Source organism: Mauremys reevesii, linkage group 5 (genome assembly GCF_016161935.1).
Source record: "Mauremys reevesii isolate NIE-2019 linkage group 5, ASM1616193v1, whole genome shotgun sequence".
Taxonomy (NCBI): domain Eukaryota; kingdom Metazoa; phylum Chordata; order Testudines; family Geoemydidae; genus Mauremys; species Mauremys reevesii.
In genome coordinates this window covers 121,753,902-121,776,916 of record NC_052627.1, presented here as the reverse complement: position 1 = coordinate 121,776,916, position 23,015 = coordinate 121,753,902, and the positions used below count along the sequence as shown (strand labels likewise).

Genomic DNA, 23,015 nt, shown 5'->3' with positions numbered 1-23,015 from the left:
TAGACTAATACAAGGGACCAGTGGTGTACTGCAGCCCTGACCCTGAGCTGGGTGGTTCACTTTGACCTAGGGTGACCAGACAGTAAATGTGAAAAATCAGGACAGGGGGTGGGAGGTAATAGGAACCTATATAAGAAAAAGACCCCCAAATCGGGACTGTCCCTATAAAATCGGGCCATCTGGTCACCCTACTTTGACCCTCCAATCCCCATCCACTTCTATCTGCCTAAAACACGATTTCTACAGCTTTGTGAGGGAAGGGAATTTCACCCACTGTGAACAGCAATTGTCAGAAAATATCACAACTTGAAAGAAAAAGGAGATGTGAACATAACAAGTTTCTGTATATGGAACTACATCCTGCACTCTTGGCATTCCTCTGTTGAAGTTTTGGGTGCATGAATTATGCAGCATCAGACTTTTAACAAGTTGCTTATTTTCAAAATTTTCCTTCTCCGCACCTGACCCTTCCAGAAATACTAAATACCAAAATAAGACTGGGCAGGAGGGCGGGAATCAAATCTTGGCATTTCTTAGTGAAAGTCCCTCAGAGATTTAATAAACTGCCATTTGAAGAATGACCCTGCTAACAGTGATAACACTGAATCATTAAGGTTTCATATAGCCTAGCCTGACTGCTTTAACCTTCACACTCCACAAGTAAAAACATAAGTCCTCAGCCAAATGCATCCCTGGTGTAACTCCATTTGACCCCACTGGAGGTTGCATTAGGAAGGAATTTGCCCCCGTACTTTTGACTCCTTACTAACACCAACTCATGATGGGTTAGTCTGAACCTCAGTGCTTGATATATGACTCCCAGTAGGGTTAATTACTCAGCTTTGTAGTAATCCACAGCCCAGTCAATCCACAATATATTTCATCACAGTAGCTGCCTGAATGCTCGGTTAGGGGCCCAATTAATCAACCAGGCATTTTAAAAATATAAATTCACATTTTATAATAATGTAAAACAGCAAGGTATTAATTTTTAGGTGGTGTGTAGCAAATGCACTCCCACCATCCCCCGAATCTCTACAGCTTGATTTATTTCCTTTAAAATTGAATGACTTTGGAAATCCGTTTTATTAGCTTTCATTATTTTAAAGCATACAATAAAGTGAAAACATTAGCTAATAACTGCTTTTGATTCAAGATAAAGATGCCTAAAGAGTACATATCGACGGCTAGAGGCACTGTAGATTATCCAGTCTTCTCAAGGTTCAACTTATTGATTTGGAGACAGAATTGCATAATTTTAAAAATATATGTATAAGTGGACTGCATTTGTAATATAAGACTACCCAGGTGACTTCTGTGCTGTTTAAATAAAGAAAAAAGAAATTAGGAATTGTATTTTAAGAGACGTGAAAATTCCTTTCTTTATTCTGGTTTCGGAGTAGCAGCCATGTGAGTCTGTATCCGCAAAAAGAACAGCAGTACTTGTGGCACCTTAGAGACTAGCACATTTATTTGAGCATAAGCTTTGTGGGCTACAGCTCACTTATTCTGCAAACATGTTCTGAACCAGAGTTGTACAGTGGGGGTGGGGGAAAGGTGGATTAGAACCTGATGAAACAAAGAAAAGAAAATAGTGCTGCAGCCCTAAGAAGCTGTACTGAAAAATGTTTCCATCAGCATGTAACATGCCCTTTATTCTCTACCAATTCCTGTTCAAAGAGAAAAAGTAGAACACAGAGGAATATCTTGGGGACGAGCAGTGGGATATGGAGACTTTCCCATCTAGGTGACTTAGGGCTTGTCTACAGGAACATTTAGTTAGTGACAAGCTAGGATGTGAATCTACCCCGCGTTAGCTTGCTGCACACTAACTGCCCATGTGGACCCTATTGACATGCACTAACAATTCCTTAATGCACATTGGTCTGCCCTGCTTTAAAACGGGAGTAGTCTAAAGTACACTAACAAACTGTTAGTGAGCGTCAGCGGGGTCTGCTGGGATAGTTACTGCATGGCAGGCTAGGGTGGGGTAGATTTGCCACTAACTAAATGTTCCGTAGACCAACCCTTATTAAAGTACAGGCTGGGTTGGTAATGAACACAAGTCATCACTTTCTGATGACTGCCCCTTTGTCTACGTGAAATGAATCTGAAGGACTCAGGACAATGCCCAATAACTGACATTAATTGGCACCCTTGTTGGAAGCTTTGCTGGTCTTGTAGGTTGGAATCTCAGAAGAGCTAAGTTCAGTTCCTCAGTGTGGGGCATGGCTTAGGCTGGATAGAGAGGTTAGCAAAAACACAGGAGCTACAGAGCTGAATGTTGATGCACCGGCAACAGGTTTATAAGCTTGGAAAGGTGAAAATCAAAGGGTGATTATTGCTTTATAGCTCTGTTCAAATGCATTTAACTAGCATGAACCAGGGTTGTTTTTGCCACCTTACCTGCCTCAGCACATAACCACTGCATGTGAAATGAGAGGGTGAAAAGGGAAGTAAAGCCACATTTTTAATGTGAGCCTCTGGGTTCTTTTGCACCAGCATTCACAGGGATTCCTCATTCCTTTAGGTTCTATCTACATTCTCTTACTTGCTAGGACTTGCAGGCAGGCCAAACAACTCTGGTTTATGTTAGTTAACTGCATTTTAAGACAACTGTAAAACAATAATCACCTCTTGATTTTTGCCTCTCCAGATCTGTAAAACTGTTGCCTGATCCCATGAGTATCTCCACCCTCTGCTGTCAACATCTCTATTTTCTCCAACATCTCTGTCTAGCTGAGACACTATGCAGAGGGAGCCATACTGCTGCAGTTTAAATAGAATCATAGAATCATAGGACTGGAAGGGACCTCAGGTCAATACATCCAAATTAAATACATCCAAGGAGGCTGGATAACTGCAGTAAGGTCTTCTTCCCTTGCCACTATCTTGGTGAGAAACAAGCAAACTTCAGCAGGGTCAAAGCTCAAGTTCTGTTTGAATGCACACTGCACCTTTGGGATGCTTATTCAAACCACCCAAACTGCACGCATCAACAGTATCAAGCTTGATGGAACAGGCTCTCCCACGAGACTCCCATGCCCTCTGCTTCCAGGCCTGGCCTGGGATACAATGACAGTGGCCCTTCTGATCATAATTTTGATAAATTATGTATCCAATGAGACCAGCTCTACCTGGGTGTAGCAGTGGGATCTGAAGCTGATTCCTTTAGCATGAACCTCTCCTACTTGCCTAAAAGAGGTAGGTGCCCAAATCCAATGGGCTCTGAAAGTTCTAGCCCTAGCCCCTTACATGGCAGCTGTAGCAGACTCATTTAATCCCTTCTGTCATGTGGCCCCTGGAGAGGGACAAAGCATCACACCACCTTAGAGTGGCTTACACATACGTCTGAGGGTCCATTTCAAGTGTGGCTTGTAAAACAGGAGAGTTATTTTGCACCAATCTGTTCTCCCATCTCTAATCATAACTCTCCTCCCACAGCTCAGGTTGCTGTCAACCAGTCCATTTAAAACCCAAACATGACAGGTCTGTGGTGAGCTGGAGTGCTTCTCTGGGCCTCTTCATTCCTTCCCAGTTTGGATCAGTACCATCAAGTTTCCAGTCAATATGAACTGGAGTAAAACAGGTGGATCTAGGGCATACCTGTCCACCCCAAGGATGCCTCTCTTCCCTTTTAAACACAGATCCAACTTAGGTTCATATAAATTGTTTTCTCCACAGGCCCCTCCCAACCTGAAGAGCTGTTGTGGTGATCAGCCATTGTTCATACCTTCAAGTTTTGGAGCTAAGCCAGATCCTGCTCATATGAATAGAGACAGGCAGGCAGGATTTGGCACTGCATCTGGTCGGAGAGTCCTTGTTCTTTATCTCACCCACTCACCATCTTGGCAAGCATTAAACAAAATACAAAACAACCCCCCTCCCCTGCAAAAAAAACATTAATTAAACACAGATCATAACCCTTCCTAGATTTTCCGCTTTGCAAAGTGCAGCACTGTAATTCTCTTATGAAGAAAAGCTATAGCTACATGAGCAGGTTCCAGTTGCAGGGGTAGCTGTGTGCGCATAGAAGGTTTTAGGCAATCTTGTCTCCCTCCCAAGGCCCCCATTTCTGGGGTATCTAAGCACCTCACTGTGTTTGATGAATTTAGCCACACGATGCCACTGTGATGTCACCTTTGTCCAGTTTGTCCTCATCTGTCCCTCCACAAAAGCAAGTCGACACCAAACCTCTATTTTGTTGCAAGCATGTTTTTTCCATTTCTGGCCAAAGAGTGTTGTCATGAGTTCGGCCCAGCATGTTTTCGGTCTGCCCAGCGGTCGCTTGTCTCTGGGGATCCAGTCACGGGTTGTCCACCTATTGTCTTCCCTACGGATTAGATGACCTGCTCATTTTCACTTTGTGTGTCGTACACTGCCTGCATTACATTGGTCAACTCTGTATGCCTTCTGATCTCCTCATTCGCGGAGCGATATACATTTGCCTTTTCATTGCTCTCTTGGTGACAGCAAATTTTTCTTCCTCCGCTTTCGTTGTTGACCAGCTTTCTGCTCCGTATATCAGTGCTGGCAGAACAGTGGAGTTAAACAGTTCTTTCCTTTTTTTCATGGGCAGTTCATCATCCGTTAGAGACATCTTTATTTAAAGACCCCGCCTTTCGCCTCCTACTGCATTCCACTTTGAATGAGTTGTCTCTGCTCATCTGCTGACCCATGTAAATATATTTGTCGACCTCCTCGATTTCTTTCCCATTTACAGTGAAGATTCCTTCTGCACAGTGCTCATTCCTCATCCACTTCGTCTCCGATGTGTTTGCTTCCAACCCGATATCGTACAAAAGTGTTTGCAGTTGCAATTTCTTCTCCAGTTCTGCTGTGTCCTTTGCCAGTATTACACAGTCGTCAGCTAACAGAAGACGTGTTAACTGTTCTCTGTCAATTCTGATTCCTTCTTCCCAGTTCAATGTATTGAACAGCGATTCCAGTACTGCTGCAAACAGCTTCGGTGAGAACATGTTGCCTTGTCTGACTCCTCTGTGTATAGTAATAATGCAGGGGATACTGAATAGCGTTATCTCTGTCAAGCAACTGTGGCTAATTTCTTCCCTATGAGGTAGGAAGTGCGATTATCTCCATTTTATAGATGGGGAATTGAGGCACAGGGACTCTGACAGACTTATTTCATCACACAGGAAAACTGTGGTAGAGCAGGAAATTGAACTTGGACCTCCTAAGTCTCAGGCAAGGGCCCTTACTACTAAACCATTCTTCTTTCCCCCAAACAATGTCTGGTGGGGCTGCTTAATCTGATACATTGTTCCTGTTATCTGACATGACCTCAGCCTCTCCAAAACACCTGTAACAGATTCATAATGCATTATCTTGGTATTGCCTTCTTTCATCCTCCTCTTCTTCCTTCTCTTTTTTACCCTTTCTTCTTTACCCTTTTCATGGTTTGTAGAATACTCACCTTTCACGTGAAGTTCTTTAGAATCCATCTTTTGAAAGTCATCACCAAATTATGTCCTTTTATGGACCTTTAACACTATTTATTCATCTTTCTTGATCTCCAAGACAACTGAATCTTTGTAAATTTCTTCCCCGTTTTGTTGAAGTGTATTCGTTACACTTTTATTCCACAAATGCTGCAGTTAAGGTTGCAACTTGCAGACTGGGAGTGCTGACCCTTTTGAAAACTCTGATTGTAAGATCTAAAATGATGAACAAGTTATCCTGTTAATTCTCAGTGGAATTACTCCAGATATATGCCAGGGTAACAGAGCAGAATTGTGGAGGATGGAAAAGGAAAACAACAGTTCCAGTATAAAGAAAGGGGGTACTTGTGGCACCTTAGAGACTAACAAATTTATTTGAGCATAAGCTTTCGTGGGCTGCAGCCTACTTCTTCAGATGCATAGAATGGAACATATAGTAAGGAGATATATATACATACCGAACATGAAAAGGTGGAAGTAGCCATATCAACTCTAAGAGGCTAATTAATTAAGATGAGCTATTAGCAGCAGGAGAAAAAAGACTTTTGTAGTGATAATCAAGATGGCCCATTTCAGACAGTTGACAAGAGGTGTGAGGATACTTAACATGGGGAAACAGATTCAAGCTGTGTAATGACTCAACCATTCCCAGTCTCTATTCAAGCCTAAATGAATGGTATCTAGTTTGCATATTAATTCAAGTTCAGCAGTTTCTCATTGGAGTCTGCTTTTGAAGCTCTTCTGTTGCAAAATTGCCACCTTTAAGTCTGTTACTGAGTGATCAGAGAGGTTGAAGTGATTCCTGTGCTTAAATTGCCATAAAAAATTATAGGTATTCCTATTAAACAGTTTCCTAGTGTATCAATCATGTTATGCTGAATTTTATTTCAGAGTGACTCCACTATCTAGTTGCTCTATCTCACCTAAGGCTGCTTCCTTTTTCTGTATGTTAAAATTCTTACGATGTGGATTTTCACTGGTTTCTCCCCTCCTCGCCTTTACAAGATTTCTCCTTTGTTAATCTTTTTGGAGAAGGCATAATCTCAGGACGGCATCTGAACTCTCTTGTGCCGAGACATTAATCTGCATTGCATAGTGTTTCAGAGCAAACAGTTCAGGAGTGAATGTAAACTCATTCCCCTTTCTTCCCCTCCTATGTATTTTATTCACTTCCCTCATCTCAGCAAACAGAGCAATGACATTTTTGTACACAATAGGCCAACACAAGAAATAGAGGGGTGCATCCTGGTGAATTTTCTTTAACTTCTTCAACTTTTTAAAAAAACGAAGACAACGTCAGCTCACCTCAGATACATGCGGCCCTGCCAAGAGGTACCTTAGCTGATGGGCAGTGAGGGGCCCTGCTGGGAGAGGATCAGAGAATGGAAAGAAATTGATTTGGGAGAAATGGGAACTACCAGAGTTTTCAACTAGGATTTATAAAACTAGGCCCTCCATATGTTTAATCTTGGGGCTTAATTGCCAGCTCATCCTTAACCAGGTCTCCCACAAATACTGTGATGATCTGTGCTACATAAATACATAAGATAAACCTCATTTGCACTTGTGGTGGCGTGTAGGTTACATGTAGGTACACACCTCAGTGAGAGGCAGGCTGTGTCCACATTTGTCGCTGCAGTACGTAGCTACACAGGGCAGTGAAAGGCATTCCAGCGAGAGGGGGCAGTGGGGAAAGGCTCTAGCAGCCTCCCCACCCCATTGTCTCCCCCATGCCACAGCCTTTTTCTGCTGCTGGAGCCTTTTACTGAGGCCAGGAAAGGTTCCGACACTGGTGAAGCGGACAGACACTACATTGATAAAAACAGCAGCAGACATGGGAGGCATCACTTGGGTGTGTAGAGAGAGGCATAGGGAATATACAGGTTCCAGCATGGAAGGCCCTCTACTCTATACGGCTAAGTTATGCCTCAGTGTCTACACTGCTGTTTATATCCGTGCTAGCTGAGCATGCAGTGTCTGTACTCTACATGCCACCCAAAGTGTAGACCTAACTACAGACAGAAGTTATTCTCAGGTATAATTTGTGGGCCAGATAGTGGCACCTGCACTTGCATTGAGTGGTACTGTAGTCTGCAATCAATCCTATAGAAATCAATGATGGATCAGTGGGACTGCTCGCAGAACAAGGTCTGACCCTGTGAGAGTAAGACTGGCAGAATCTGGCCATGTGGCATTTAGATGACTGAGTACATGGTTTGTTAGTACAGCCAGACATCTAGCTTTACACTGCTCCTGCAAACAACTGAACATACAAAGTACTGCCTGCAGTTATTGGCAGCATCTGCAAATCGAGAGGCCAGATTTTCTAAAAATCCCTTAGTCTTCTAGTATGGAAAAGTGTGCGACCACTATCTACTTATATGGCCCTCATTACCACAGTATCTGAACACCTCACCGCCTTTAATGTATTAATCCTCCCTACGTCCCTGTGAGGTGGGGAAATACTTTTATTCTGTAGATGGGAAACTGAGGCACAGAGCAACTAAAAAGCGACAAAGAGTCCTGTGGCACTTTACAGACTAACAGACGTATTGGAGCATGAGCTTTCGTGGGTGAATACCCACTTCATCAGACGTATTCACCCACGAAAGCTTATGCTCCAATACGTCTGTTATTCTATAAGGTGCCACAGGACCCTTTGTCGCTTTTTACAGATCCAGACTAGCACGGCTACCCCTCTGATATAGAGCAACTAAGTGACTTACCCAGTGTCACACAAGAAATATGTAGCAGAGCTAGTAACTAAACCGAGATTTCCTGAGCTAGCACTCTAGCCATTGGCCCGTCCTGACACAAATCTCCTTTTATGGATAAAAGCGCCTGCCAAGTAGTTTCACTGGAAGAATCCTGGGCTTGTTTGCAGCACAGAGCTCTGTTAGCTTAAGGTCTCTCCTGTGAATCCCCCAGGGTTCAGTTACACAGGTAGTAAAGTGGTTCAGGGAGCCTCTCAAGAAAAACATGAAGATGACTATGAAGCACCTTGTTTTTCAGGAGTGAATGGCACCTACTGATGTGCTGAAAAACAGGCCTTTGTGCATGGTACTTCTTGCCTCTGCTTTCACCAGCCTCATGTTATATTATTAATTATTGTATATTTATTTATTTATGCAGCACCTTAGACACTTTATAGAAGATAGAAGGGAGGTCCCTTCCTGGCTGAGTTTTGCAATCTAAGGGCCACACCATTGGCATTCCCTGCCTGGATGTGCTAGGGTGGGAAAGGGAACAGGGTCACTCTTCCCTGTTTGGTGGTCCCAAGCAGGAGGCATCTGCTAGTGCACCCTGAGTGCCAGGTGAGGAGGCTTGTGCTGCTGGGAATGCTACACTTCTCAGGGAGGGTTTGCCTCAATCTGGGCAGATTGGAAGGAGGGCCAGGGCTGCACCCACATTGGGCATCATGGGAGGATGGTCCTCAGGGAAGTGCACATTACACTATTCTAGAGGTGTAGCAGCTGAGTCCTCTTCTCCCAGACTCGCCAGCCACCACCCCTTGGGCACCCACTACACAGGCACAATGTCCCTGGCTACCATGCTTCAGGCCCTTCCTGTATCGAGGGAAGTCCAAATAGATAGGATGAGCTGAGCTGAGCTCAGCCTCCGAGCTGCACTGTTCAGAAGTTGTGGATTCAGCTCTGGGAATTTGGTTTAACCTGTTACTAAGCTAGGGAGACCCCTGATTCCAGTCTGAACTTTCCCAAAGTTCAAGAGGGTCTGGGCTCTAGGGCTTTGGTTCAGACCTGCTTCCAGCTGAAAATATTTAACAAGCTTAACTTGGACTGTCTGTGTCTCGCTTTAAATAAAGGGTAAAGCGGCCCTGCTTAAACAGACCAATGTCTTGATCAAAATGTTGCTTTGTCATATCTGTTCCATACAAATTTGCCCCCTCTGGGCCACTCCTGCTTGATGTCAATGGTTAACGCCAACCTCAGCCTTGTCCCAGCGAGTATTCCACAAAGCCTTAATTTCACAGCCTTCAAACAACAGTGAAAAATCACCAGGAACTTTCTCTTAGGCTCCTGGATCTCCCTAGCAACCACAGGCCAAGCATACTGTAATTCAATTTATGCCTTGAACTCCTTCAGGAGCCTCTTCTTTAAAATCTGTCACAGTCAACATGCCTTGGGAAACTATTATAAGTGCCTGAACCTTTGACCAGCCAGAGAAAGTGAGCCTTAGTATAAATCTAGTAAGCATGTTTGGTCTGTTTTTCTGTTTAGTGTATGGTACATTTAGCATTCAGTCCATGGTCCCTATCTCCATTCTGCTTGAGAAAACCACTATGCATCTGTCATACTGTCTGTGTTTAAACTGCGCTACTAGGCCCGAATGTGGTGTGTGCAGAGGGGGAGAAATGCCTCCATTCAGCTAGAAGAATTGCTTTATGTGGAAATGCACTGACATGGCCCTAGGCTGATTGGGAGACAGTGTGTCATGGGAAAGATAAGCAGGAATGACCTGGCAGGTTTGTGAATGTCTCAATCCCGGACTGAAGTGGATTTACAAAAGAGTAAAAGCTTAGCCGAGAAACACAAATGATAATGAACTGCGGGCTGTGTTTAAATAGCAACCCCCAAATAGTTCTGCAGTGAACATCATCCAGTTACTTTAGTCAAAGCAAGGCCTGTAATTTTCAGGGCTATTTGCTTAGGCACTCTGTGTGAGCATATTGAAAAAATTATTGCTTTCGCTGACAAATACCATTTTCAAATTAGGCGCATGACACAATAGCTTATAAATAGGATCCCCCTCTGTGTGTTACTTTACGCCTCCAGTGTGGTCAGAAAGAGAAGACATTTTAATGACTCATGTTTGAATGGAAACTTGTCTGTGTTGCAGATTTAGGGGCAGATCCTCAGCTGGTGTAAATCAGTGGAGCTATGTCAATTTACACCAGCCGAGGATCTGACCCATAGTGCCAAATCCACGGGATGCTGAGAACCTGCAACTCCCATTGACTTTGGTGGGAAGGCAGATGCTCAGCATCTTGCAGGAGCTGGCCCTTCAGGTAATTACTAACTGGCTTTGTTCCAATGTGAATTTGAAAGATTTACCCTAAAAGCAGCTGCCTCAGCCCGCCACAGCGTGTCAGCTAGGAAAAGCAGCCTGTGAACTGACAAGGGATTTTCCAGTTGAATCGAAAATAGATGTCACAGTTTATACTCGGTTCTGTTGCTTAGATATGTGACAGGTCCTATATAAAGTTGAATGGTGTAATTCTATGATGCCCCTAAATGATGGTTATTGTTTATGGCTTATATAAACTGCTGCCTAAGGATAGTTACATATGCTACAATGAAAGAAGATCCCCTTCTCATTCCATGCACATGGACTTCTCAGGCTGAAATTGCATTAGCAACCCACGAACTAGCACCATGCAAATGTAGGGCCATCATGTAGCATCTGTACACTATCTGATACGTCCCACAGGGCCGGCTCCAGGCACCAGCCCAGCAAGCGGGTGTTTGGGGCGGCCAAGGGGAAGGGGCAGCACGTCCGGCTCTTCAGCAGCAATTCGGCAGCGGGTCCCTCGGTCCCTCTCGGAGGGAAGGACCTGCTGCCGAATTGCCACCGAAGAAGAAAGTGGCGCGGTGGAGCAGCCGCTGATCGTGTTCGCGGCTTCTTTTTCTTTTTCTTTTTTGCCGCCTGGGGCAGCAAAAACCCTGGAGCCGGTCCTGATGTCCCATAACTTGAAAAGTATTGGGCCCTGTCAGGGGATGGACTTGATCTAATCAGTCTGTCTTAACTCATAGTACTGTGATCCTATTTATACCTTCAACCCTCCATTCACATTGTCACCAATGGGAGTTCCTGGTGCAGTTGAGTGTGATATTTGGCTCTGTGGTACCTAGCTCTGTAGTGGGAGAACAACAGTGGGAGTAGGACCAGTGATAAATATTTGCCTGATCATTAATTAGCTAGACATGCCAGCCTTACAGTAACACCATTTTAACTTCTGAATGTCCACAATGCAATGAAGGCGCATTGGCTCACGGAGTATGAATATGAAATACCATCGAGACTGATTTTGCTCCCGAAAGCACCAGTATAAATCTGGTTGATTTCAATGTTCCATTTCCAGTTACCTTAACACAGATAATGAAAGGTAGCACAGGCAATTGGTTAGCATATAACAAACTACGTGGAGCTGGAAAGGAGAATCTGGGTATTTTCCAAGATAAAGTAAAGCAGCTTTCTTCAGTCATCAAAACATCTAGAAATGTCTATTTCAGTGGTTAGTCAGACCTATTGCTGGCCGAGCAGCCATGATGGCTGACACCATACTTCAGACTGAAAACCGAGAAACGCATAAAGCAGTGGAATCATAATAGCTGCCCTTTGCGACATGGGAGCTCTGTTGGCTCTAAATCAAGTGAAAAAAAATTAAATATCATTTATCTTTCCCTGAAAAGTTTATGTGCCAAATTTTGAGGGAATTATCTTTTTCACATCAGCTGTTTGCTTGACTGTATAAATACAATACCTGCTTGATAAAGGAACAACAATGCTCCTTTCAGCCATGTAGAATTGCAATTTGCAGTGAGTTTATCTGACATCTTGGATGATTAGCTGTTAAGTTATCTGAAGCAAGACACACTGAGGAAGATAAGCACTGAACAAAGGATCAGAGTCTCTCTCTCTCTCTGGTAGCTGCTTTAAACAAGCCCAGACAATCAGATACTGAAATATGAAGTAGTATATACAATTCTACAGCAGAGGCCTAGTGTAAACCATGATACGTACACCCATTTCAGACATCAAATACTTCTTTTAATGATGTGTTTTCCTTGACAAATTGTATGGCTAATTCCATGCAGTTAAAGAAAATACCATCGGCTTTTCCCAGTCACCATGTAAGGGCTTGATCTAAAGTGCACTAAGGCCACGTCTACACTAGAGAGTTTACAGTGGCACCGTTGTTCTGATGCAGCTGCACCACTTTAAGATCTCCCGTGTAGCCGCTCTATGCCAACAGGAGAGAGCTCTCCTGTTGACATAATTAAACCACCGCCAGTGAGCAGGGGTAGCTATGTCGGCGGGAGAGCATCTATCGGTGTAACTTATGTCGCTCAGGGGTGTATTTTTTCTCACCCCCGAGCGACATAAATTATACCAACAAAAGTGTTTGTGTAGACATAGCCTAACTCAAAGGAAACATTCCCATTGACTTCAAGGAGCTTTGGCTCAGGATCTAAGAACTTGCAGCTGAATCCTGAAGCTTTTATTCCCATTGATTTCAATGAAGCTACTCCCCATAAGGGCTTCGGGAAATGATACTTGGGTTGTAAGCATCTTTGGGGGCTTGATCCTGTTGCCTTTGAAGTTAATGGGAAAGCGCGTGTTGGTTTCAGTAGTTTGGGATCAGGGACACAGTGCATGTTTCTGGCAGGCAAAGAAAGGCTTTGCAAAATTACTCAAGGCTGTTTTTTAAGGCATATGATCATTTTGGTTTTAAGATGAAATGGAACATAGTTGCGACTATTAAAAAGTTGGCCATTGACAAGAGTCACCGCATAGTGATATCTGACATTACCATAGCTTCTCTCCCAGTCCCCCCACTCTTCCCCGCCCTGCACAGAACAGGAATTATCTGGGGTAACTGTTGGCATATATTGACTTTCTATTTGCTGATGCTCTAATGGTTAATAACACTTTGCTTACATAGGGCTTTTAATGTGAGTGTCTGAAATTGCTTTGAGAGATCGCAGTGGAGTAAACAGGACTAATTCCATTGCACAGAGGGGGAAAACGAGGCACAAAAAAGTTAACGCCAAATTTTCAAAAGTGACTATCAGTTTGGGGTGCCCAACTTGGGATGCCTTAAAGGAGCCTGATTTTCAGGAATTGGTCAGCCACCCAGATTCTGAAAACCAGGACCCTTTAAGGTATCTCAGGATGGCTACTCCAAAATGGAGGCACCCCAAATCACTGTTATGTCTGAAAATCTTGGCCTTTGTGACTTGCCAACAGTTACACAGCTATTGCTATTAATATTTATATTGTGGTAGTCTGAGAGGTTGGTGTCCCATTGTGCTAGGCGCTGTACAAATATGCAGAAAGGGACAGTCCCTGCCAAAAGAGCTTACACGCTAAAAGATAAGACATAATAGGTGGAAGAGACAAACAAAGGGGTTAGAGTGGAGGATGGGGGAGATTGAAATAATGGGATTATGCAATGTTTAGCCAATTGGAAGTAGTCATCACAATTTGCCACCTGCCTGGCCATCAGCTATTTGCTGTTTCTTGTATGTTACAGAAATGGAGGGACTTGGAGGAGGACAGGGTGGTGGTTTTGCAGATTTTGACTCAGAGTTTTTCCCCACTCATAAGCGCCAGCATGGGATTAAGTATGAAACTGGGTGTTGGAAATACAGAAACCAGTGATTGAGGGTGGCATAATGGTGATTGGCTAGTAAATCAGTGACAGATCCAGAAAATAACACACATATATTTTTTTAAAATTACAGCTATTTCCCTCCCCCAGCCCAAAACCTCAGAACAGTGAGCTTGCCACACAGGGGTTGAATTCCGACTCAACCATACTTGTGTTAATCTGGAGTATCTCCATTGGCATAGTCTGTATTTATGTAATTGTGAGATCAGAATTTGGTCCCATAGCTTCAAATAGGATGATGGGTAGACTGAGATTATGATTACAACAGGACAGAATATGAGTGGAAGTTAATAACAAATAGTCTCTTGTAGCATTTTCATCTTTGACTCATTCACAGTTGCAATAAAGTCCTGTTTCTATCTCAACATCAACATTCACAATTCTCCAAAAGAAAATGGAAGATAAAATAAATAGGAATTACCCTAACAGATCCCCTAGAAGATTTTTCTTTTATTAGATTCCAACAAATGGCTGCAAACACATTTCAAACTGATCATATTTTCAGCAATGTAAATATCCCAAAGTACAGATTACACAGTCACCATTTTTGGGTAGGCATGTCAGATGTGCCAAGGAAGAGGAATAATAATGCTCCTCTTTATTCTCCATGGCTTAATATTCTCTATATGGTCAGACTGACCTATACTTCAATCATTTCAGATTTGTTCTGGTTTTAGATAACCTTTCCTGAATCAGAACAGAATATATGACAGAGATTTGCAAAGAAATTAGTAATTTTTTTAAATCTTTGCTACTACAGAATTTACTGTATTTTCCTCGTGCTGAAATTCTCTATTCACATATAAATTTCAGCATGATCAGAAAAGCAATAGCTTGTACCAAGGAACTACTGCAATTGCAAGAGAAAAAGAAAAACATCCCAAGCAAAACTGTATTGATCACCATTGTTGAGGTAGCTTGTCACAGCACAGTAGTGCCTCACCAGGGTTTAAACATGATTCAGTCTTGCATCTTAGGTTGGACTAAATCACATTCCTGAACTGTGCTACTGTTTTAGACTTTTCCATTCAGAGTTACTTATTTATTTATTTTGATTTTGCAAAAATAGAAAGGAGAATCTAGCCAAAGCCCAAGGCACAGGTTACAAGAAGAAAAAATACTAAATACTATATGTAGTATTTTTCTTGCATCTATGGGTATATTGCATTGCTACATGTGGGACTAACATCAATGCTTCAGTATAGCTACATGCAACATAGTATTACGATTGCCATGGGCATGCTAGATAAATTCAGGCTAGAAATAAGGCTCAGGTTTTCAAACAATGAGGGTAATTAACCACTGGGACAATTTATCAAGGGATGTAGTAGATTCTCCCTCATGTGTGGTCTTAAATCAAGGTTGGGTGTCCTTCTAAAAGATATGCTCAAGATCAATCACAAGATATGGGCTAGATGCAGGAATTACTGGGAGTGCTTTAGCCTGCATTATGCTGGAGGACAGACTAGATGAACATAACGGTCTCTTCTGGCCTTAAAATCTATGAATCTGTACCATCACTTTGAATTTTCTGATATTTGTGCTATTAAAATCTCTACCTTAACTTTGCATTAAATATTTTAATTTCAATTTCCTTGGGGCTCTTTTTTAAAAAAGGAAATGTATATTTGGATCTAGACTGTTCTCAGTGGTACCTGATGTCAGAACAAGGAGTAATGGTCTCAAGTTGCAGTGGGGGTTGGATATTAAGAAAAACTTTTTCACTGGGAGGGTGGTGAAGCACTGGAATGGGTTACCTAGGGAGATGGTGGACTCTCCTTCCTTAGAGGTTTTAAAAGTCAGGCTTGACAAAACCCTGGCTGGGATGATTTAGTTGGGAATTGGTCCTGCTTTGAGCAGGGGGTTGGACTAGATGACCTCCTGAGGTCCCTTCCAACCCTGATATTCTATGATTCTATGATTTTACTGGTTTCACATTCAAGTTGTTACAGCTCAATATACACTGCCGTATTTATTTAAATGTCTGACCTGAGCACCAGAGCTGCGCATTTAAATAAATCCACTGAGTGGAAAGGATACAATTTTAGGCCCCAATCTAGCAAAGACTTAAGTCCATGTAAACGTCATTGGGACTACTCACTTATGGAAAGTTATCCATATACTTAAATTTGTGCAGGCCTAAGATGTATATTTTTAAAAGTCAGTTTAATTTTATCATGAAGGGAGTCATACTGACAACTGTGTAGAGACAGGTTCTCCATCAATAGTTTCCCACTCATAAGTGCATCTCAGTCCCTACCTGGAAAGATCAAGAATGGGAGAGTAGTTCATTCATTTTCATAGCCTCTTTTCTGGGACTACCAAAATTTTTTCCAGTTGGTGATAGTTATAGTGGTAGATTTTGAGTCACGGGAACTGGTATGACATAACGTATTTGTTGGGATATAGTCAACATGGTTTTTGTAAAGGGAAATCATACCTCACCAATCTACTACAATTCTTTGAAGAGGGCAACAAGCATGCAGACAAAGGACATTCAATGGATATAGTCTATTTAGATTTTCAGAAAGCCTTTGACAAGGTCCCTCGCCAAAGGCTCTTATGCAAAATAAGCAGTTATGGGATAAGAGGGAAGGTTCTCTCATGGATTGGTAACTGGTTAAAAGATAGGAAACAAAGGGTAGGAATAAATGGTCAGTTTTCAGAATGGAGAGAGGTAAATAGTGGTGTCCCCCAGGGATCTGCACTGGGCCCAGTCCTATTTAACGTATTCATAAAAGATCTGGAAAAAGGGGTAAACAGTGAGGTGGCAAAATTTGAAGATGATACAAAACTACTCAAGATAGTTAAGTCCCAGACAGACTGCGAAGAGCTACAAAAGGATCTCACAAAACTGGGTGACTGGGCAACAAAATGGCAGATGAAATTTAATGTTGATAAATGCAAAGTAATGCACATTGGAAAACATAATCCTAACTATACAAATACAATGATGGGGTCTAAATTAGCTGTTGCCACTCAAAAAAGAGATCTTGGAGTCATTGTGGATAGTTCTCTGAGATCATCCACTCAGTGTGGAGCGGCAGTCAAAAAAGCGAACAGAATGTTGGGAATCATTAAGAAAGGGATAGATAATAAGACAGAAAATATCATATTGCCTCTGTATAAATCCATGGTACACCCACACCTTGAATACTGTGTGCAGATGTGGTCACCCCATCTCAAAAAAGATATATTGGACATGGAAAAGGTTCAGAAAAGGGCAACAAAAATGATGAGGGGTATAGAACGGCTTCTGTCTGAGGAGACATTAATAAGACCGGGACTTTTCAGCTTGGAAAAGAGGCGACTAAGGGGGGATATGATAGAGGGCTATAAAATCATGAGTGGTATAGAGAAAGTAAATAAGGAAGTGTTATTTACTCCTTCTCATAATACAAGAACAAGGGGCCACCAAATAAAATTACTAGGTAGCAGGTTTAAAACACAGACAAGAAAGTATTTTTTCATGCAACACTGTCAACCTCTGGAACTCCTTGCCAGAGGGTGTTGTGAAGGCCAATACTATAACGGGGTTCAAAAGGGAGCTAGATAGATTCACGGAAGATCGGTCCATCAATGGCTATTAGCCAAGATGGGCAGGAATGGTGTCCCTAGCCTCTGTTTACCAGAAGCTGGGATTGGGTGACAAGACATGGATCACTTGATGATAACCGGTCTGTTCATTCTCTTTGGGGCACCTGCCATTGGCCACTGTCAGAGGACAGGATACTGGGCTTGATGGACCTTTGGTCTGACCCAGTATGGCTGTTCTTATGTTCTTATGACCAACTTATTTTACATAAACTGCTAAGTATCTGTGACTTTTGGCAGCAGAGAACTTGAACTCAAATTCAAAGATGTACCTGTAAAAAAGGATTCATTACCAATCCCCCAAACCTTCCCATCTTTTGAGCTTCTGGAACCTGTATGGCAGGGGACAAATTACTTCATTGATCCCTAGCCTCTCTGGATTTTCTGGGCCATCTCCTCTGGGCCCACTCAATTCTTCCCATCTGAGGTGTGAATGTGAAGGAATCTTCACTTAGTATCCTAGGCCCTTTGCCCTACTTCTGTAGGTTTATCCTGGGCCCTTTGATCTATTTATTCTGTGGGTCTGATATGGCTCTTAATTTTTAAAAAGCAATTCAAATCCACTGTATGGTAAATCTATCGCTAAAGAGAAAGAGAGAGACTATCTTGAGGTCCCTTCCAACCCTAATATTCTATGATTCTATGATAGTTATGTAGTGTATGAATCCCACTTGGTCTGCAATAAACAGCTTTTTTTTCTATAAAGAGACTATATTGATCTGACCTTTTAACAATACTAGAACCCACAACAAAGGGAGTATTTTCCACTTAGTTTTGTTTCCCACTATTGTAGTGGCAGGGTGATAATGGACCAACATCTGTTCTCTGTTACTCCTATGTGGCCCCAATGAAGTGTCCTATCCAGTGGGATGTAATTACCAACATCATTTTCCCTCAAGGTCTCTTGATCATCAAGTTTCTTTGCTAAAGTGTCTGATGTTAGTAATATGAAAACAATATAATGACACCAGCCCAGATCTGAAAGGGAAAAAATGCTTGTGCCCCTCGAGTGTTTAAAGACTGAGGCTATGGGCCAAATTCTGTTCTGGCTTACACCAAATGCAAGGAGGGTGACGTAATTCAAGGCAGGATTCAGTCCCATGCTATAGACAGAATACAAAAACAGCAAGATTAAAGAAAAGATTGTGTGGGCTTCCAAATGCCTTCATAAGGACTTTTTTTTAATAGGAAGGTTTAGTGTAAAGTAACTACACTTGTAGTAACAGTAATGAATAGACAACTGTACGTGTTTAAAGGGGGATTTTCTATTCAAGGAACTGCTAAAGGCCAAGGTTTTTAATTACGCAAGCTACTTGCCTAGACCGACTTGCTAGTATCATTTGTTAGGGAGAGAAAGATTTAAAGTGGAGAAAACTTGTCTAAAATGGCATTAGTCATAAAAAACAGGCTAGACAATTCACGATTTTTTAAACTTGAAACTATAAATTATTAAACCACACCTCAACTTGCAATATAAATAGAACCTTTAATTCAGTGGGGCCTTTGAAACGTCACGGTTTCTGTATTCATTTAGGTAACTTCACAGACACACACATTCTCTCGCTCTTTCAAAATGCTGAAAGTGATGAGTTGTTCAAACTGATGTACCATCACTGAAAGCTGTGGAGTTCTTTAGAGAAGCAGTTTAGAAAAGCTTTTTCCATCCTGTGCTCCTTCCCATTTACAGCTCTAAAACTCAGGCAATATAATGCAGCTCTGATCTAATGAGAATTTAACTGACCTCCGCTCTCAGTTCGTAAGTCCATGACAAAGGTCAAGCCTTCAGAGGAGGCCTCAGACATGAAAGGCTGGGAAGAATCTCTCTTGGTGGGGTTATGCCAAAATTAGCACTTCAGTCAAACCTGGTCTCTGCAGCTTTTCTCTGCGGCCTCCCAAAACTTTTGTTCAGTGTTTGTCACAGCAAGTCTGTTTAAATAAAGAAATGATCCTGCTTGATCTAGCTGGTACTTCCATTTAATAATCATTTCATATATATACAGTGGCAAATTAGGAATATCTAGCACTTATGAGCCATAGAAGAATGAAAAAGTCTGCTAACTCCAATGAGCTGTAGGCAAAGGTATAGTTCAATAAAACTAAATATTTGCAGCCCACCTCTGATTTGTTTCACTGCTGTAAATTAAAAAATAGCGGCATTGATTTCAGTATCAGAGGGGTAGCCGTGTTAGCCTGGATCTGTAAAAGCAGCAAAGAATCCTGTGGCACCTTATAGACTAACAGACGTTTTGCAGCATGAGCTTTCGTGGGTGAATCCCCACTTCGTCGGATGCATGTAGTGGAAATTTCCAGAGGCAGGTATAAATATGCAAGCAAGAATCAGGCTAGAGATAACGAGGTTAGTTCAATCAGGTAGGATGAGGCCCTCTTCTAGCAGTTGAGGTGTGAACACTGAGGGAGGAGAAACTGCTTTTGTAGTTGGCAAGCCATTCACAGTCTTTGTTTAATCCTGAGCCGATGGTGTCAAATTTGCAGATGAACTGAAGCTCAGCAGTTTCTCTTTGAAGTCTGGTCCTGAAGATTTTTTGCTGTAGGATGGCTACCTTTAAATCTGCTATTGTGTGTCCAGGGAGACTGAAGTGTTCTCCTACAGGTTTTTGTATATTGCCATTCCTAATATCTGATTTGTGTCCATTTATCCTTTTACATAGGGACTGTCCAGTTTGGCTGATGTACATAGCAGAGGGGCATTGCTGGCATATGATGGCGTATATTACATTGGTGGACGTGCAGGTGAATGAACTGTTGATGGTGTGACTGATCTGGTTAGGTCCTGTGATGGTATCGCTGGTGTAGATATGTGGGCAGAGTTGGCATTGAGGTTTGTTGCATGGATTGGTTCCTGAGTTAGAGTTACTATGGTGCGGTGTGTAGTTACTGGTGAGAATATGCTTCAGGTTGGCGGGTTGTCTGTGGGCGAGGACTGGCCTGCCACCCAAGGCCTGTGAAAGTGAGGGATCATTGTCCAGAATGGGTTGTAGATCCCTGATGATGCATTGGAGAGGTTTTAGCTGGGGACTGTATGTGATGGCCAGTGGAGTTCTGTTGGTTTCTTTCTTGGGCTTGTCTTGCAGTAGGAGGCTTCTGGGTACACGTCTGGCTCTGTTGATCTGTTTCCTTATTTCCTCATGCGGGTATCGTAGTTTTGAGAATGCTTGGTGAAGATTTTGTAGGTGTTGGTCTCTGTCTGAGAGGTTGGAGCAGATACGGCTTTACCTCAGCGCTTGGCTGTAGACAATGTATCATGTGGTGTGCCCGGGATGGAAGCTGGAGGCATGAAGGTAGGCATAGCGGTCGGTGGGTTTTCGGTATAGGGTGTTGTTAATGTGGCCGTCACTTATTTGCACCATGGTGTCTAGGAAGTGGACCTCCTGTGTAGATTGGTCCAGGCTGAGGTTGATGGTGGGGTGGAAGCTGTTGAAATCGTGGTGGAATTTTTCCAGAGTCTCCTTCCCATGGGTCCAGATGATGAAGATGTCATCAATGTAGTGTAGGTAGAGAAGGGGCGTGAGTGGACTAGAGCTGAGGAAGTGTTGTTCCAGGTCAGCCATAAAAACGTTGGCATATTGTGGGGCCATGCGGGTGCCCATAGCAGTGCCACTGGTCTGGAGGTATATATTGTCATCAAATTTGAAATAGTTGTGTATGAGGATAAAGTCACAGAGTTCAGCCATCAGTTGTGCTGTGGCATCGTCAGGGATACTGTTCCCGACAGCTTGATTTCAGTGGTTTTACTCAAGATTTACACCAGTGTAGCTGAGAACAGAATTTGCCCCTACTGCAGGTTATCAATATCTCATAGCCACCATCATGAACAGCACATTTCGCCCCATTTCCAGCTTCTGAACATTTTTTTAAGTGGCTACTGATTTTGGAAGTTAGGGTGTTGAGCTTGAGACACCCACGGATGTCTCAAGCTGGGCACATAAAATCAGTGATCAGGTTCAAAAATTTGGTCTCATAGCCTTTTATAGATGTACAAATGCTAAAGCTACGATTTTGTAGTCTGACCTCTTGTTTAACATAGGCCAGATAATTTAATCAGGTGATTCCTTTGCTGGAGGGAGTTATTCTTCCCTGTTATGTATCCAAGCACTAACACGCCTAGTGTAACTTGCAGTTGAATTACAGGATCTTTCAGGAGACATACAATCTTGATGGATGCCCCAATTCAGCAAAGTACTGAAGCATGTGCCTAACTTTAAGCATATGAGTAGTCCCATGTGTTTAAGATTAGGCACATATTACTGTCAGTACCTTGGTAACTTGTGGTCCTAAGAGTACAAGGGATGTTGAATTTATCATCAAACTTGACAATCTCACCGATAAAAAGGGGTTCCGCTTATTTTCAATATGAGTTTTTCTAACTTCATCTTCCAGCCCCTGGATCTCATTATGCCTTTGTCTGACAAGTTAAAGAGCCCCCTAAAATCCAGTATCATTACCTCCCTCTGTAGGTACTTCTAGACCAGGATCATGTCCCCTCTTGTAAAAGACATTTCCTCCTGTTTATCCTTATTCTCCTGTCACCGGATTGGCTCCCTCGCCCTGGATTTCCTCTTGCAAGCAGGCTTCACACACTCTTATGTAAGTTCACTACAGTGTACTTTACTTGCAATGTTTTATAAAGCTTCATGTCCCATCACCATAAGGCTTCTCCCAAGCTTCAAGTACCTCATAGGCACTGGGGGTGGAGAGAGACATCTCACCTCTCTAAGGGCTCATCTATACTTAAAATGCTACAGTGGCACAACTGCACCACTGCAGCGCCTCAGTGTAGACACTACCTATGCAGACAGGAGGGACTCTCCCCACTGGCATAGGTAATCTTTCCTCGAGTGGCAGCATCTAGGGCTACAGAATTCTTTCATCCATCTAGTGCTGTCTACACAGAGAGTTAGGTTGGCTTAACCATACCACTTGGGTCGTGTGTGTATTTTTCACACCCCTGAATGATGTAGTTATGCCGACCTAATTTTTTAGTGTAGACCAGGCCTAAGATACTGAACGTCTTTGTCCTTGCTTCCAGCCTCCTTTCTCTCCTGACCTGTCACTCCTTTAACAATCCCTAGATCAGTGGTTCTCAAAGCCGGTCCACTGCTTGTTCAGGGAAAGCCCCTGGCAGGCTGGGCTGGTTTGTTTACCTTACGCATCCGCAAGTTCAGCTGATTGCGGCTCCCACTGGCCGCGGTTCACCGCTCCAGGCCAATGGGGGCTGTGGGAAGTGGTGACCAGCACATCCCTCGGCCCGCGCTGCTTCCCGCAGCTCCCATTGGTCTGGAACGGTGAACCGCGGGCCAGTGGGAGCCACAATCGGCTGAACTTGCGGACGTGGCAGGTAAACAAACTGGCCCAGCCTGCCAGGGGCTTTTCCTGAACAAGCGGCGGATGGGCTTTGAGAACCACTGTCCTAGATGATGAGCTGGATCCCCTTGTTAACTGGTTAATCAGCCAGTCCTAATCAAATATCTCCCAGTTTGGCCCAGGCAGGGATGCTCACAAAGTGCACAGAATGTTGAGCCGGCCCTAGG

General features: G+C 43.0%; 1 long non-coding RNA gene across 2 annotated transcripts in view; it reads left to right on the top strand.

Annotated features, from left to right (window-relative positions):
• LOC120406794 overlaps window positions 1-23,015 on the top strand; it is an 84,693-nt gene that overhangs the window by 26,653 nt on the left and 35,025 nt on the right. The window lies entirely within an intron of this gene.